We start from the raw sequence: 16178 nt of genomic DNA on the forward strand, positions 1-16178 counted from the left end.
TCAAAATTGTGGAGCCCAGTCTCCTTGGCTGATTTCTCTTTGTCTGTACCTCTAGGTCTCTGGTCCCCGCCCCTCCTGGGTGGCTCCTCTTTGGTGCTTATGGTACTAGCTGCTTCCCTGCATTTCTCCCTGCCAGCCTCCCTTCTCTCTTCCTCCTCCTCAGCTTATTTGCACTGGTCTCAGTAAAGTCCATGCCACTAGCTCCTATCAGCTACTCAGAAATGAAAATCAGAACTTCATTCTGCAAAACACTGCAGTCTGAAGAAGTACTGCAGTTGTGTGCACTCATCCTTTCCTTCTGCACGTGGATATTGAATTTATACCAGCGCCGCCCCATGGAAATACAATGAGAGCCCCAACAGCCAGCTGCATACACAATTTTAAATTTTTCAGTAGCTACATTTAAAAAAGGGAAAAAGAAGCAGATGAAATAAATTTTAAATACATCTTATTTAACCCCAATAATTAAAATATTATTATTTAAATTCTAATTAATGTAAAATATAAACAATAAGATGTTTATTATTTTTTTCAAATTATCAAATTGTGTGTGTGTATTTCACATTTCAGCACATTTCCATCAGGACTAGCTAGTGGCTATCATATTGGACAGCTCAAGTTTATACTCCGCTCCAGGCACTGTGCTCGATTAGGGAATAGAAGGACACCTCTGTAAGCACAGGGTCCGTAGCGGGTGCTCAGTGTGTGCTTCTCAATGTTTTGTTCAGCAAGTATTAGCAGCCTTGGTAGATACTCCTGCTAGGTATCTATTGCTGCTGACCAGCCACAACTACTGGCCCTCAGAATCCTCAGCCCAGGAAGCCCCTGTGGTCTTAGAAAGAATATATCTGAAAGAAAATATTAGAAATAGAAAAAGAATCTGTCTGTGCGCTGGAATATGCACTTCCTTTCCTGCCTTAGATATGTGATGGCTGGGGCCTCTGCCTGATTCTACCCCCTTGTTGAACAGACCAGTTTACTGTCATGGGGCCTGGTGATCCAATCCTGGCCATGGTGGGAGGAAACAGAATGTCATGCTGCCACCTGTCACCTGAGAAAAGTGCTGAGGACATGGAGGTGGGGCGGTTCAGGTCTCAGTTTTCCCCCGCAGTGCTTGTTATAAGATCAGGCGAGAGAGGACAGAGGAGCAGATGGAGCGGTACCGAAGAACAACCTTTGTGAAGGAAGAGATCAACGAGGGGAACGTAGCACAGATCATGCACAACGTCACAGCCCATGAAAATGGCATCTACCGTTGTTATTTCCAAGAAGGCAAATCCTACGATGAGGCCATCATGTGCCTGATGGTGGCAGGTGTGTCATTTCATTTCATTCCCTTAGTTTTTCACAGTGTGGCTCTTGGGGAAAGTTTCTCTCCTAACCTCAGGCCCATGGCAGACCAGCAGATATTTGCTTAGAGTCCCCTTTACACAGGGAGGGTGGCTTCCTCCTGCCCAAGGGCCAAATGAGTGGATTTGCCCTGCTTAGCTGTGGGCATCACCTCTTGAGAAGCACACACAGAACTCAGTTGTAGCCTTGAACAGGGGAGAATGTTGAATCCCTACAGATTATTCTTATGTTTACTTCTTGGAGATCTCTGAGGAGCTTCCTGAGCAATATGGTTTAGAAGCAGATATTTTTATTGTTAAATACAATACACATACAGAAAAATTCATGAAACATTAATGAACTGATTACTGATTTATTATGAATTTTAATCCATATAACCACTACTCATATCAACAAATAGAACTCTATCTATTCTTGACCCATGTTAGTTTGCTGGGATAATGGTCTTGAGGATAAAGTGTTTCTTAAGATTCTGCAGATTTCTCTCCTTATCATTTTAACCTAGAGCTTCAGGACGCCACGGCTACTGAGAAGACCTCCAAGGACTGAAAGTGAAATCCTAAACCTGCTTGTTTCAGGTCAGAGTGGACACACCTACACAGAAGTGAGAATATTAGAATCTCTACCTTAATGAATCAATCAGCAAACATTCATTAGGAGGCAGAGGCTTGGTACTACAATGGGTCTGAGTACCCATCACACCCCTCACAAAGAAAAGTGCAATGTAATCCTTTTTCCTTAGAGATCTCATCATTTATTTCACATATTGGTCTCCCGGTGTTCAACATCAAAGTTTTCATCCTTCCCTTTCTCATTCCTTTCCACCTTCCTATCTTCTTCCTTCCTTCCTCTGTCCCTCCCTCTTTTCCTTCCTTGCTCCCTCCCTTCACATAAGGGGTACTGCAGGAATGCATGGAATATGCATAATCAGTTTGTTTGGGAGCTGCACCCTTGCAGTCTTCCCCCTTCCCTGGGCTCTCACCATTAAGAGCTGATCTTCTAAGACACTTGGCTAAGACATCATTGCATTGTTATCTGAGCCCTGGTCTCTCTCCTCAGGCCTGGCCTCTAAGCCACTCATTGAAATGAAGGGTCAATAGGATGGGGCCATCCAGCTGGAATGCACATCTGTAGGGTGGCACCCAGAGCCCCGAGCATTTTGGAGGGAGACTTGTGGTGAGATCATGCTTGCCTTGGAGGAAGTTTACACTGTGGACGCAGACAGCCTCTTCCTGGTCACCACGGCTGTGACCCTCAGGGACCTCTCTGTGAGGAACGTGTCCTGCTCCATCAACAACACCCTTCTTGGCCAGCAGAAGGAAACTGTGATTTCCATTCCAGGTTAGTTCTCTGCCCTCTGGAGGCTCATTGCGTGGAGGCAGGATCCTCAGCAGACAGACTGAAGGCTGGAGTGGGGATGGGGAGGTAGAGGTGTGGGGTGGAAGGGTCCTGGGCTCTGAAGGGCTGGAGGCTGCAGCTGAGCTGGGGCCTCTCCCCTTGTCACAAGGGGAAAATCAAATATTCTCAAAACACATGGGTAGGTGCCTCTTCTCTGAGGGTAAATCAGATCATTTTTTCCCTTTTATGGTCCCTATCCTGTGGCAATTTTTAAACATTTAGAAAAATCATAAACCATGGAGAGTGGTCTGTGAGGGTGTCTATCTACACCCAGAGGTGCTGCCTGCTGAAGCCCTCCCTTCCTGCGCATGGGATTTCCCACGGGACAGAGCAGGGAAATTCTCTGTCCACAGACATTCATATATTCATTCACTGAATACTTAAGTATCACATGTGTTCAAGACACTGTTCTAGAAACCAAATATAAATCACAGAACAAAATACACGAAGATCCCTGGCCTTATGGGCTCACATTCTAGAGCAGCAGAAAGCAATAAATAAATTAAAACAAGCACTGAAATAATTAATTAACCTGCTAATTATATCAGATGATGGTAAGTACTGTAGAAAAGATTAATCAAGGAGAGGGTATGGAGTTCTATGAGAGAATTGTAATTATAAACAGGATGATGAGAGAAGGCTCCACTAAAAAAGATTGCAACCAGCAAGTGAAGAATGAGTCATGCAGATATTGGAGGACTGAGCAAGCCAGGTTGCAGGAATAGCATATGCAAAGGGCCTGAGGCAGGAGCATCTAGCGGTTTCAGGAACGCCAAGAGGCAGGTGTGGCTGGAGTGGTTGAGTGCAGGGAGAGTAGGAGGAGATAAATTCAGAGAGGCAATAGATCCAGAACATATGGGGCAATGTAGGCCACAAATTATCTTTGACTTTTAGTCTGAGTAAGATAGGAAACATTGCAGGATTTTGAGCAAAGAAATAACATGATCTCACTTAGGCTGCTGTACTGAGGATAGAGGGCAGAGGGTGTGGGCAGAAGCAGGAGGAGGGCATTGCAATATTCCAGGGAAGTAGGGATAGTGGCTCATCCCAGGGTGAGGGCCATGGTGATCCAGTATGGCTGGTTAGCTTTTATTCACCTTGGTCCTTTTCATGGTGATTCCAGGTGTTTCTGCTTTTTGTCTTTTTTAAACAATTTTTTTATTGATGTCATAATAGTTTATAACATTGTTAAACATAAAATAGTTTATAACATTTTAGTTATACATTGTTTTATCTGTCACCATATAAGTGCATCCCTTCACACCTTGTGCCCACCCCCCAACCCTTCTCCCTAGTGACCGTCAAACTGCTTTCTCTGTCCGTGTGTTAGTTTGTCTTCCACATATGAGTGAAATTATATGGTGTTTGTCTTTCTCTGCCTAGCTTATTTCGCTAAACATAATACTCTCGAGGTCCATCCATGTTGTTGCAAATGGGACAATTTTACCTTTTTTTATGGCTGAGTAGTATTCCATTATGTGTGTGTATATACACCACTTCTTCTTTATCCAATCATCAGTTGAGGGACACTTGGATTCCTTTCACTTCTTGGCTATAGTGAATAATACTGCAATGAACATACAGGTGCATAAGCCTCTTTGGATTGTTGAGTTCATGTTCTTTGGATAAATGTTCAGTATGGGGATGGATGGATCATAAGGTATTTCTATTTTTAATTTTTTGAGGAAACTCTATACTGTTTTCCATAGAGGCTGCACCAGTTTGCATTCCCACCAGAACTGGATCAGTGTTCCTGTTTCTGCACAAACTCTCCAACATTTGTTATATTTTATCTTATTTATTGTAGCCATTCTAACGGGTGTAAGGCAGTATCTTAGTGTAGTTTTGATTTGCATTGCCCTGATTATTAGTGATGTTGTACATCTTTTCATCTGCCTATTGGCCATCTGTATATCTTCCTTGGAAAAATGTCTGTTCATATCCTCTGCCCATTTTTTGATCAGGTTCTTTGTTTTTTTATTGTTCAGATGCGTGTGTTCTTTATATATTGTGGAGATTAACCCCTTGTTGGATACATGATTTGCAAATATTTTCTCCCAGCTGATGGGATCTCTTTTCATTTTGTTCCCCTTTTCGTTTGCCTTGGGGAAACTCTTTAGTCGGATGAAGTCCCACTTGTTTCTTTTTTCTTTTATTTCCCTTGTCTGAGTAGACATGGAATTCAAAAAGATCCCTCTACGACCAATGTCAAAGAGTGTACTGCCTATGTTTTCTTCCAGGATTTTTATAGTTTTAGGTCTTACCTTCAAGTTTTTGATCCATTTTGAGTTAATTTTTCTGTATGACAAAAGAAAACAGTCTACTTTCCTTCTTTTGCATGTGGCTGTCCAGTTTTCCCAGCACCATTTATGAAGAGACTTTCCCTTCTCCATTGTATGTTATTAGCTCCTTTGTTGAAGATTAGCTGTCCATAGATCTGTGGTTTTATTTCTGGACTTTCAATTCTGTTCCATTGATCCGTGTGTCTGTGTTTATACCAGTACCATACTGTTTTAATTATTATAGCTTTGTAGTATATTTCGAAGTCAGGAATTGTGATGCCTCCAGCTTTGTTCTTTTTTCTCAGGATTGCTTTAGCTATTCAGGGTCTTTTGTTACCCCATACGAATTTTAGTGTTCTTTGTTCTATTTCCATGAAGAATGTCATTGGGATTCTGATTGGGATTGCATTGAATCTGTAGATTGCTTTAGGTAGTAAGGACATTTTAAGTATGTTTATTCTTCCAATCCACGTTCGTGGGATACCTTTTATTTCTTTATGTTGTCATCTATTTCTTTCAGTACTGTCTTATAGTTTTCATTGTATAGGTCTTTTAGCTCCTTGGTTAAATCCATTCCTAAATATTTTATTCTTTTTCTTGCAATTGTAAATGGGATTGTCCTCTTGAGTTCGCTTTCTGCTAGTTCATTATTAGAGTATAGAAATGCAACTGATTTTTGTAAAGTTGATTTTGTACCCTGCAACTTTGCTGTAGTTGTTGATTATTTCTAATATTTTTCTGATGCATTCTTAAGAGTTTTCTATGTATAAAATCATGTCATCTGCTAACAGCAAGAGTTTTACTTTTTAGTTGCCTATTTGGATTCCTTTTATTCCTTTTCCTTGCCTAATTGCTCTGGCTAAAACCTCCAGTACTATGTTGAATAAGAGTGGCGAGAATGGGCACCCTTGTCTTGTTCCTGTTCTCAGAGGAATGACTTTCAGTTTTCCCCATTGAGTATGATGTTGGCTGTGGGTTTGTCATATATGGCCTTTATTATGTTGAGGTACTTTCCTTCTATACCCATTTTATTGAAAGTTTTTATCATAAATGGATGTTGGATCTCGTCAAATGCCTTTTCTGCATCTATTGAGATGATCATGTGGATTTTTTTCCTTGTTCTGTTAATGTGGTATATCACATTGATTGATTTGTAGATGTCGAACCATCTCTTTATCCCTGGTATAAATCTCACTTGATCATGGTGTATGGTCTTTTTAATGTATCGCTGTATTTGGTTTGCCAATATTTTGTTGAGGATTTTTGCATCTACGTTCGTCAGTGATAATGGTCTGTAGTTTTCCTTCTTTGTATTGTCCTTGTCTGGTTTTGGTATCAGGGTGATGTTGGCCTTGTAGAATGTGTTAGGAAGTGTTCCATCTTCCTCTGTTTTTTTGGAATAGTTTGAGAAGCATAGGTAATACACCTTCTTTGAATGTTTGGTAAAATTTTCCGGAGAAGTCATCTGGTCTTGGACATTTATTTTGGTGGAGGTTTTTGATTACTGTTTCAATCTCTTTACTTGTGATTGGTCTCTTCAGATTATCTATTTCTTCTTGATTCAGTTTTTGGAGGTTGTATGAGTCTAAGAATTTATCCATTTCTTCTAGATTGCCCAATTTTTTGGCATATAGTTTTTCACAGTATTCACTTATTCTCCTTTGTATTTCTGTGATATCCATTGTAATTTCTCCTCTTTCATTTCTAATTTTATTTATTTGAGCCTTCTCTCTTTTTTCATAGTGGGTCTGTCTAAGAGTCTGTCAATTTTGTTTATCTTCTCAAAGAACCAACTCTTTGTTTCATTGATCCTTTCTACTGTTTTTTTTTTTTTGGTTTCAATTTCATTTATTTCTGCTCTAATTTTTAGTATTTCCCTCCTCTGCTGACTTTGGGCTTTTTTTGTTCTTCTTTTTTTAATTCTGTTAGGTGTAGTTTAAGGTTGGTTATTTGGGGTTTTTCTTGTTTGTTAAGGTGGGCCTATGTTGCTATGAGTTTCCCTCTCAGGACTGCTTTTGCTGCATCCCATATGAGTTGCTATGGTGTATTTTCATTTTCATTTGTCTCCAGATATTTTTTTGAATTATCCTTTAATTTCTTCAAATATCCATTGGTTGTTCAGTAGCATGTTGTTTAGTCTCCACATCTTTGTCACTTTCCCAGTTTTTGTCTTGTAGTTGATTTCTAGTTTCATAGCATTATGGTCACAAAAGATGCTTGTTATGATTTCAATCTTCTTAAATTTATTGAGGCTTGCCTTGTTTCCCAACATATGGTCTATCTTTAAGAATGTTCCATGTGCACTTGAGAAGAATGGGTAACATGCCGTGTTTCGATGGAGTGCTCTATATATATCTATTAAGTCCATCTTGTCAAGGGTTTCATTTAAGTCCACAATTTCCTTATTGACTTTCTGTCTGGATGATCTACCCATTGATGTAAGTGGGATGTTAAGATCCCTTACTATTATTAAGTTGTTGTTAATATCTCTTTTTAGGTACATTAATAGCTTGTATTATTGTGTTACTGTGTGCTTTGGTGCTCCTGTGTTGGGTGCATATATATTTATAAATGATATATCTTCTTGGTGGAATGTCCCTTCTATCATTATATATTGCCCCTCTTTGTCTCTCATTACTTGTTTTATCTTGAAGTCTAGTTTGTCTGATATAAGTGTAACAACACCTGCTTTCTTTTGTTTGCCATTAGCTTACAGTACTGTCTGCCATCCTTTCACTCTGAGACTGTGTTTATCTTTAGAGCTGAGATGTGTTTCCTGGAGGCAGCATATTGTTGGATCTTGTTTTTTAATCCATGCCACCACTCTGTGTCTTTTGATTGGAGAATTCAATCCATTGACGTTTCGAGTAATTATTGATATCTGAGGGTTTAATATTGCTATTTTATCACTCATTTTCCCCTTCTTTTGCATTTCCTTTGTTTCTAGTCCTGTGTTTCAGACTACCAATAGAGTTTGGTAGTTCTGTATGATGGTTTTCTTAGTTTTCTCTTTGTTTATTGTATGTGTCTCTGTTCTAATTATTTGTTTAGTGGTTACCATGAGGTTTGTATTAAAAAAATCTCATAGATAGTCCATTTTATGATGGCCTCTTATTTCCTTAGATTAAGTCAATTTCATCCCTCTCTTTTTCCCATTCTAATTTATTATTGTCACAACTTATTCCATCTTGTGTGGCTAGATGTGTTGTGTTTAAAGTGACAACATTATATTTATTTTTAGTGTTTTCTTTCTCTTAATCTTTGATGTTATAAAGTGTATGCTAACCTATTCTGATAGAGAGCCAAAATTTTTCTGATTTTGTCTACCTATTTTTCTTCTTGCTCAAAGCTTTATATCCTCTCTTTCTTTTTTTTTTTCAGGCATGAGGGCCTTCTTGAGCATTTCTTGTAGTGGGGGTCTTGTGGCAATGAACTCCCTTAGCTTTGTTTATCTGCGATAGTTATTATTTCTCCATCGTATCTGAAGAATATTTTCACTGGATAGAGTATTCTTCACTGAAAATTTTTGTCTTTCAGAATTTTTAATATATCATTCCACTCTCTCATAGCCTGTAAAGTTTCTGCCGAGAAATTGGCTGAGAGCCTGATAGGAATTCCTTTGCACCCTACTTTTTTTGTTGTGCTGCCCTTAATATTTTTTATTTATCTATGACTTTTGCCACCTTTACTACTATATGCCTTGGAGAGTCTTTTCACGTTGATATATTTAGGAGATCTATTGATTTCATTCACTTGTATTTCCAGCTCCTTCCCCAGGTTTGGGAAGTTTTGAGCTATTATTCCTTTGAACAAGCTCTCTGCTCCTTCTTCCCTCTCTTCTCCCTCTGCAATACCTATAATCCTTATCTTGCATTTCTTAATTGGGTAGGATATTTCTAAGAGAATTTCTTCATTTCTTTTTAGTCTTAGTTCTATCTCCTCCTACATGTGGGACATTTCTGCATTTCTATCCTCAATATTGCTAATTCTTTCCTCCATATTGTTAGCTCTGTTCTTTAAAGATATCAGATTTTTCTTTATCTCCTCCATTGTGTTTTTCATCTCCAACATTTCTGATTTTTTTCTTTATAGTTTCAATCTCTTTTGTGAAAAAGTTCTTGATTTCATTGAATTGTCTATTTTCCTGTAACTCATTGAGCTTTTTTATGATAGCTATTTTGAATTCTCTGTCTTTTAGGTTATAAATTTCTGTGCCTTCAGGATTGATTTCTGGGTGCTTGTCATTTTCCTTCTGGTCTGGAGATTTAATATACTTTTGAATACTGCTTGAGGGTGTGGGCTTATTTTTCCTCATTCTGAAAATATCTGGTTGCAGCTTCCATCTGCTGCCACTGGGTGGGGGTCAAGAGCTGTATATTCTGAACCCACCACGATCTGCGGGCACTCTGGCTGATCAGGTGTGCTGGTACTCTGGGCGGGGAGGGGGTCTTTCCTTTGCCTGCCTAATCCCTGGGGCTTCTTCTTCTTCCCTTGCTATCTGCTCTCCTGTGGTGCTAGCTTGATGAAGGCACCCCTGCAAGTTAAGTCCCCTCCATATGGGAACTTCCCAGACCCTGTGAGAGAACTTGGAGAGCAATGGTCTTCCCATGGGGGGCTATCCCTCCCCCTCATCTCTCAGAGAGCCACGCAGTCCCAGTCCCAGGGCCACTGTCACTGAGAAAGGAAGGAGTTCTTACCTCCTTCCACTTCCTCCAGGGGTAACAGCACCTCTACTTTCAGATGTAAGACTGTGTGGATATCTCAGACATCTTTTGTGTTGTGTGAATGTCCTTTGTTGGTATATGAATGTCCTTTTTATTGTATCTTAGGGCAGAATAGTCTAAGGGCGAAAGGTCACTCCGCCATGATGCTGATGCCACTCCTCAACATTGCAGGGTTTTGAGCAAGAAATAATATAATTTCACTTAGGCTGCTGTGCTGAGGAGAGATTGCAGCGGGTGTGGGCAGAAGCAGGAGGAGAGCATTGCAATATTCCAGGCAAGAAAGGATGGTGGCTTGTCCAAGGGTGATGGCCCTGGTGATCTAGCATTCCTGCTTAGCTGTTATTCAGCCTGGTTCACCTCATGGTGACTCCAGGTCTTTCTGCTTTTTTGTCTGATGGGCCCCCAACCATGACAATCACTGTGGGTAACTCTTTCTCTAACTGGGTTTCTGAGAGAGAAGCCAACAGAACAGGGACCTGGGGGAACTCTTTAGATATGTGCCCTGAAGGGTGCTTTCATACCCAGTCTCCTTTTATCACTAAATGGGACTTTTCTGGCTCCCTTTTCAAAATCCTTTATTCCCAGCACATCTCCCTGGATGGTGGCCCTGGCTATCATTGTGCCTAGTATGTTCTTCCTCATTGCTGGGAAAATCCGTCTTATAGAGAAACTCCACATGGAAAAAGAAATTCTTTCAGGGGAAAAAGAGGTTGAAAATGAAGAGAAAGAGATTGCACACAAGGAATTGCAGAAGGAAGGTGTGAAAAAGAGAAAGAACATCAAATAAAGGTAAAAGAGTAGCGCAGTTCACTGTCACAAAAGGACACAGCTCTAACAGCTAGAAGCCTGAGAAACAGAGAGAGGAAATGAAGAGAGGCAGAGGAATGGCTTGGAACTCTCAAGTCTTAGGAATAAATCCCTCAGTGGTTGCTTGCTTCCATTATGCAAATGTTGCATCCATTCACCTGGCTACGTGTAGTACTATATTGTTCAACAAAGTACACAAATCAGTGCTGACAATCTCCAGCCACCTGATCGTATATAATTTCTGGTATCTCGACAATTCCCTGGGCAGTGTGGAGGAGGGATGGGGATGTTCATGGAAAGAGCTAGTCCTTCATAGATAGTACATATACTATAATACAAACTCAAACTCTCTTACTTCTTCTAGTGAGGGCATTCATTTGTTTCTGTTTATTTTTTCAGAGCAACTTCAGGGGGAATTTGATAATTTTAGCATTTCCTGAACTAATCTAGTCACAATTTGTATTCTGCTCGGTTAGCCATTATTTCATGAAGCTCACCTGTCTGTCTGTCCCATTGCAGGATTGAGACAAACCCTCTTACACGCTGGTGAGCACCTCTGACATTCCCTCAGTACCTGAGATTCCTCCTGACTTCCAGCCCACAGGACATATTAGAGGATATGAACAACGGGACCCAAAGCTGGTTGGGGGGCAGCAGGGGGCGGGGATTGGTTCACTGTCAGTATCTTTCCGAATGCTGAATCCCAGCTCTTCTGCAATGGAATCCTTGCTGCTCTCAATCAACTCTGTGCCTTAATTCCCAGCAAACTTGTTTCTTATGTAATTTATTCTGTGATTACAGAGGTCTAGCATACAAGAGATTATATTGTAGTAATTGTTGTTCTGTGGTTTCTGGCTTAATTTGAAAGAAGACAATACTGACTTAGCTATTTATAACTTGGGAGATGGTATAGACTGCACAGTTAAAGAGCCATATGTGGGAAAGACAATAAGCTTCCCCAAGCCTGTCTCAGGGGTGCACAGACAGCTGCCAGAAATGCCTTCATGGTCCCAGAAAACACTGATACTCTGTGTGTAGCCTGCCAGGGGAGAGAAGGCAGGAAAGCGGGAGAATAGGGAATCCACTTGCCTGGTCCTAATGAGCACTTTGCATTTTATGATTTGTCACCTTCTGCTCAAAAGCCCCAAAGAATCCAGGCTTTACTATACCATAGCACTCTGAACCCTCCTCCTTCCTCTTTTGAATTTCAAAATTGTCACAGTCAGACATATCAAATTGGGCAAAGAAGAAAATCATTTGATCATAATAGAAACATAGCTTGACTAAGTCCAATAACTGCAGATGGAAGAATCTGCAGAACGTCAGGGACTGAAGCATTTCCTGTATCCAGAGACGTCATAGCCGCAGACTTCAGACCCATGATGTTAAAGCAAAACTGGATGGAAATAGGTACTCTTGCCTTTTGCCATACACACCTCTCAGGCAACACTTTGGCCTCCAGGGACATTATTCTCCTTATTTACCCTTTGAAGGGTGCCCTTATTAGTCATTTAAATCAGTTGCCATCTGGTTAAACTATTAGAACACAGAGGACCAATGAAAGGACTCTTAACTGCCCGGGAACATTTGTAGGGAGAAATGGGCCTTACTTGCTTCATTGGGAGAGGGATAGGGCCTCTTTGCTGCTTTAGCCAAGTGAGAAAGTTTCTTACTCAACAGTTCCAGAGATCATATGTCTTGAATAGAAAAGGGGGCAGATCTGAGAATGTTGAGAGAAAGTGGAAGCCTTTAATTTCACCTCATGTGCTAAATTTTGTACATTTCTTAGATCCACAATTACCTTCTACCTGAGGCAATGCTCCTGTAACTCAAGAGATACAAGTGCAGCCTCAGTAATTCTCAGTATGTGAGCTGCCTGGGATCTGAGATCAAGGGGCCTTTATGAAAAAGGCTGCCACATGAGGATCTCCCTCTAGCTTTCTGCGACATGTTTGGAAAGCAGGAATCGCACGATCTCCTGAGCCCCCAGGCCTAAACCTGAGACTTCCTCTGCAGCTGATGTGGTCCTGACTCAGACACTACTCATCTTGAGCTCTTCCTGTCAGAGGGGACCAGAGAAATGTGACACAGGGCCCCGCAGGCACAACGTGCCTGAGAACCAAGAGAGCTTTGACTGTCAGCTTTGTGTCCTGGGCCTGGAGAACTTCCCCGCAGGGAGACATCATTGGGAGGTGGAGGTCGAAAACATAATAGTATGGGCTGTGGGGTTTGTAGAGACAACGTTGAGAGGACAAGGGTGGCCCTACTAGTTCCTCAGAGTGGCTTCTGGACCTTGGAGATATTTGGAAACAAGTACCAGGCCCTGTCCTCTCCTGAGAATATTCTTTCCCTGACAAGAGTACCTTCACCAGGCGGGCATCATCCTGGACTATGAAGCTGGAGATGTCTCCTTCTATGACATGAGGGACAGATCACACATCTACACCTGTGCTTGTTCACCCTTCTCTGGGCCCCTGAGACCTTTCTTCAGGCTGAAGTCTGACAAAAGCCCCACTTCATCTGCACAGCATTCACAGGGGCCCAGGAGATCATGGTGCCTGAGGGTTGCCTGATCCTTCACGGGGCATGGACCTACTACAGCCACCAGAACCAATTCCCTGGTCTCAGAGCCAAGTAGAGAAGCCTTGGCCATATCTACTACTACAGCACAGCACTCCATGGAGGTAAATGGTCCCTCTTCCCCTTGGTCACATAAAGAACCTCCTCCAGAGGCCCACTTGACACTCTGTTCAGGCCCCAGCCCCATCTCTTCCCTGTTAGGCTGTTGCTTTAGTAGTAATTCATTTGGTTGTAAACATAGGCCAGGACCTAATCTCAGGAAACTTGTGCTGCCACATGGCTCCCAATGAAGAAGAAAGTGTGAGAAAGTGACAGGCAGAAAACCTGCTACTTCAACATTAGAGGGAGACATTCAGCCTGATCTTCATGTTGACATCAGACACTGAACTGAGGACATCAGGACACACTAGGATGTAAGAAGTGAGGGGGAAATCATAAATGGAGGTCAGAGACAGAGGAAATAGGACCAGTGTGGTGGAAGGGGGCCAAAGCTGTTGGCTTGGTCAAGCCCCATCATTACAGCTAAGGGGTCCCAAGACCTGATGGTCCATTTCCAACTAACTCCAAGTTTTCTATACCACACAATAAAACTCCCCAAGACTAGAACTGGGATGAAGAAGGATGAATGAGTAGGACTCATCTGGGTCTTGCCTGGCTCAGGTGTCCCTGCAATAAACAAGGAGTCAGGACTCAGTTATTGAGTAGGGACTAAGGTTTGAGGTCCCAGCTGAGCAAGTAAATACTGGACCAAATGGACCATAAGGTTCAGGTCAGGTGGGAAAACAACAGTGTACAGTTTTTGGTCTTTAGACAGTTAAAAATTATTGAGGACCTCAAAGAGTTTTTTCCTATTTGGGTTATATCTGTCAATATTTATGGGATTAGAAATTGAAACTGAAACTGTGTGGCAGTGTCTGGTGGCTACATGCTGTATCTTCTGTGTGTGGGGTTCATGTTGTTTCTGTTGTATGGTGGGTGCACACCGTGTCTGCCATGTTGCACGTACATTTTGTGTCTATCCTGTGGTGGGTCCCTGGGCCAGGAGCAAGAGTGGGGAGGGAGACCATTTAGGAAACAATTGCAGTGTCTATGCAAGAGATGATGATGCAGGTTTAGACCATGGTGGTAACCATGCAGTTGCAGAAGGAAATGGATTCAAGATTTATTTGGAGATAGGACTTGTTGATGGATTAGATGCTGGGGGTGAGAGGAGGATAGAAGCAAGGATGACTTTTAGGTTTTCCCTTGAGTATCTGGGAGGATGACGGGAGCCTAGGAGAAAAGTGTTTAAACTGTATTTCTTTTGGTGGTGTGATTATGTATGCTCTGTGTGCGTGTGTGCATGAGTGTGTATGTATTTCTGTTGTTCTGTGTTTAGCACATGATAGTTTTGTGGTCAGAGCTCTCTCCGATCATGGATAGGCTCACTGCTCCCGATTGTTCTGTTGTCAGCCATTAGTCTTTGCGGCACTCCTCCTCATTGACTTTGGACTTAGCCGTGTGACTTGTTTGGCCAATAGAATGTCAGTGAAATAGAGGCTCTAAACATGCTTCCATGGTTTGGCTTGACTGCTTTGCTACCGCCGTCTGCCAGGACTGGGAGAAGCATGTGTCTTGTAGCCCGGTCTCAAAATAAAGACAATTCTGAAGCTGACTGGAACCCAACCTCCAGCCTGGAATCCAACCTAGTCAGCCAAACCCAGGTGATCCCACCTTGGACAAGCTGCACTCCAGTTCCCCTGCAGACCCATGAAGGAGAAAAATAAGTGTTGATATAATCTCCTGACATGTTTGATGTTTATTTTGAGGCATGATTGCAGTAGAAAGTTGTCTAATACATATGTACCCAATACAGAGTAAATGTTATTACCATTATTATTTTTTATATTAATTGGTAACTCCTTGCCACTGATTAGTTGAGGAACTATTTTGGCTAGGTCTGAGGTTCCCCATTTTGTGCATCAGAGCAGCTTAATTATCTTGCTAAGCATGAAGGTGGGGAAGGAACATGAGTAGGAAGGGCTCTTGCACTCCCTCCTCCAAAGGGAAAGTGTTGGAAACAGGATTAACTCCAGGGCAGGATTTGGATAAAGGATAATCCTGGGGTGAGACGAGTTCCCTGCACCAGAAGACTCCCACCTGCTTCCTGTTGCCTGAAGTCCGTTTAATGAAGGAGATAGCCTTTTATTCCACAATGAGAAATAAAAGACTTGAAATGAAACGGAAAAAGAGAGCAAATGAGTTTTTAAAGTAAATAGTGATGATAATTTCTCTCTCTCTCTCTTTCTTTCTTTATTCAGCCAACGGTTTGAGCACCTATCCCTGTCTTTCAGGCACTAACTTCAACCTTCAAGTATGCAAATGTGAAGTAGATAAGGGCTTTGCCTTGCAGAAGCTTGTCTGATCAGGGATAGGGTTAGAAAATCAGCAGGCCCTGGACATCTGAAACTGAGTACCAAAAGGAGACTGGATATCCTGAAGTCAAACTTCTCCACTTCCACAAATTGGCCTCATGTATAGTCTATTTTTGAAACAAACTGAAACAGTGTTTAAAGGTATGTGCTTCATTCAGAGCCTGGAGAAGCCTTTACAAGTGCTCTATCAGTTAGAAATTACTGTCCCTAGAGATAAGAATAACATTCCTGGAGAGTACCTCAGTTTTGGCTAACCATAGCCCCACAGGAAAAAAAGGAAAAGAAAAGAAAAAAAAAAAAAAAAAGCAGTAGAAAATGTCTACATTTATTTGCTCTTCGCAGTGTAATCAGAAAGCGCAATTTGCTGCTAATATGTGATCTGAATAATAGCTTTACACCCTGAGCCTGAGAAACCTGTCTACAAAAATTCAAGTTTTTTCCTTCTGAAATAATAGAATTATCACTGGTAGATAGTTGTCCACCCAGAGAATACATTTCCCAGCACCCTTTGCGTCTAGGTGGGTCCATGGACTGTTTCTCACCAATGGAATATGGGTAGAAGCGAGATGTGTCCCCTCTGGGCCAAAGCATGTAGGAGGTGGCCACTTCCTCTTCCTTCTTTC

General features: G+C 41.7%; 1 pseudogene; it reads left to right on the top strand.

Moving 5' to 3' along the window:
* Nucleotides 1–13199, top strand: LOC147915423 (butyrophilin subfamily 2 member A2-like; annotated as a pseudogene).
* Nucleotides 13200–16178: the final 2979 nt, after the last annotated feature.

The sequence above is a fragment of the Ceratotherium simum genome, chromosome 13, assembly GCF_057802395.1.
Source record: "Ceratotherium simum simum isolate JZ-2026a chromosome 13, ASM5780239v1, whole genome shotgun sequence".
NCBI lineage: Eukaryota > Metazoa > Chordata > Mammalia > Perissodactyla > Rhinocerotidae > Ceratotherium > Ceratotherium simum.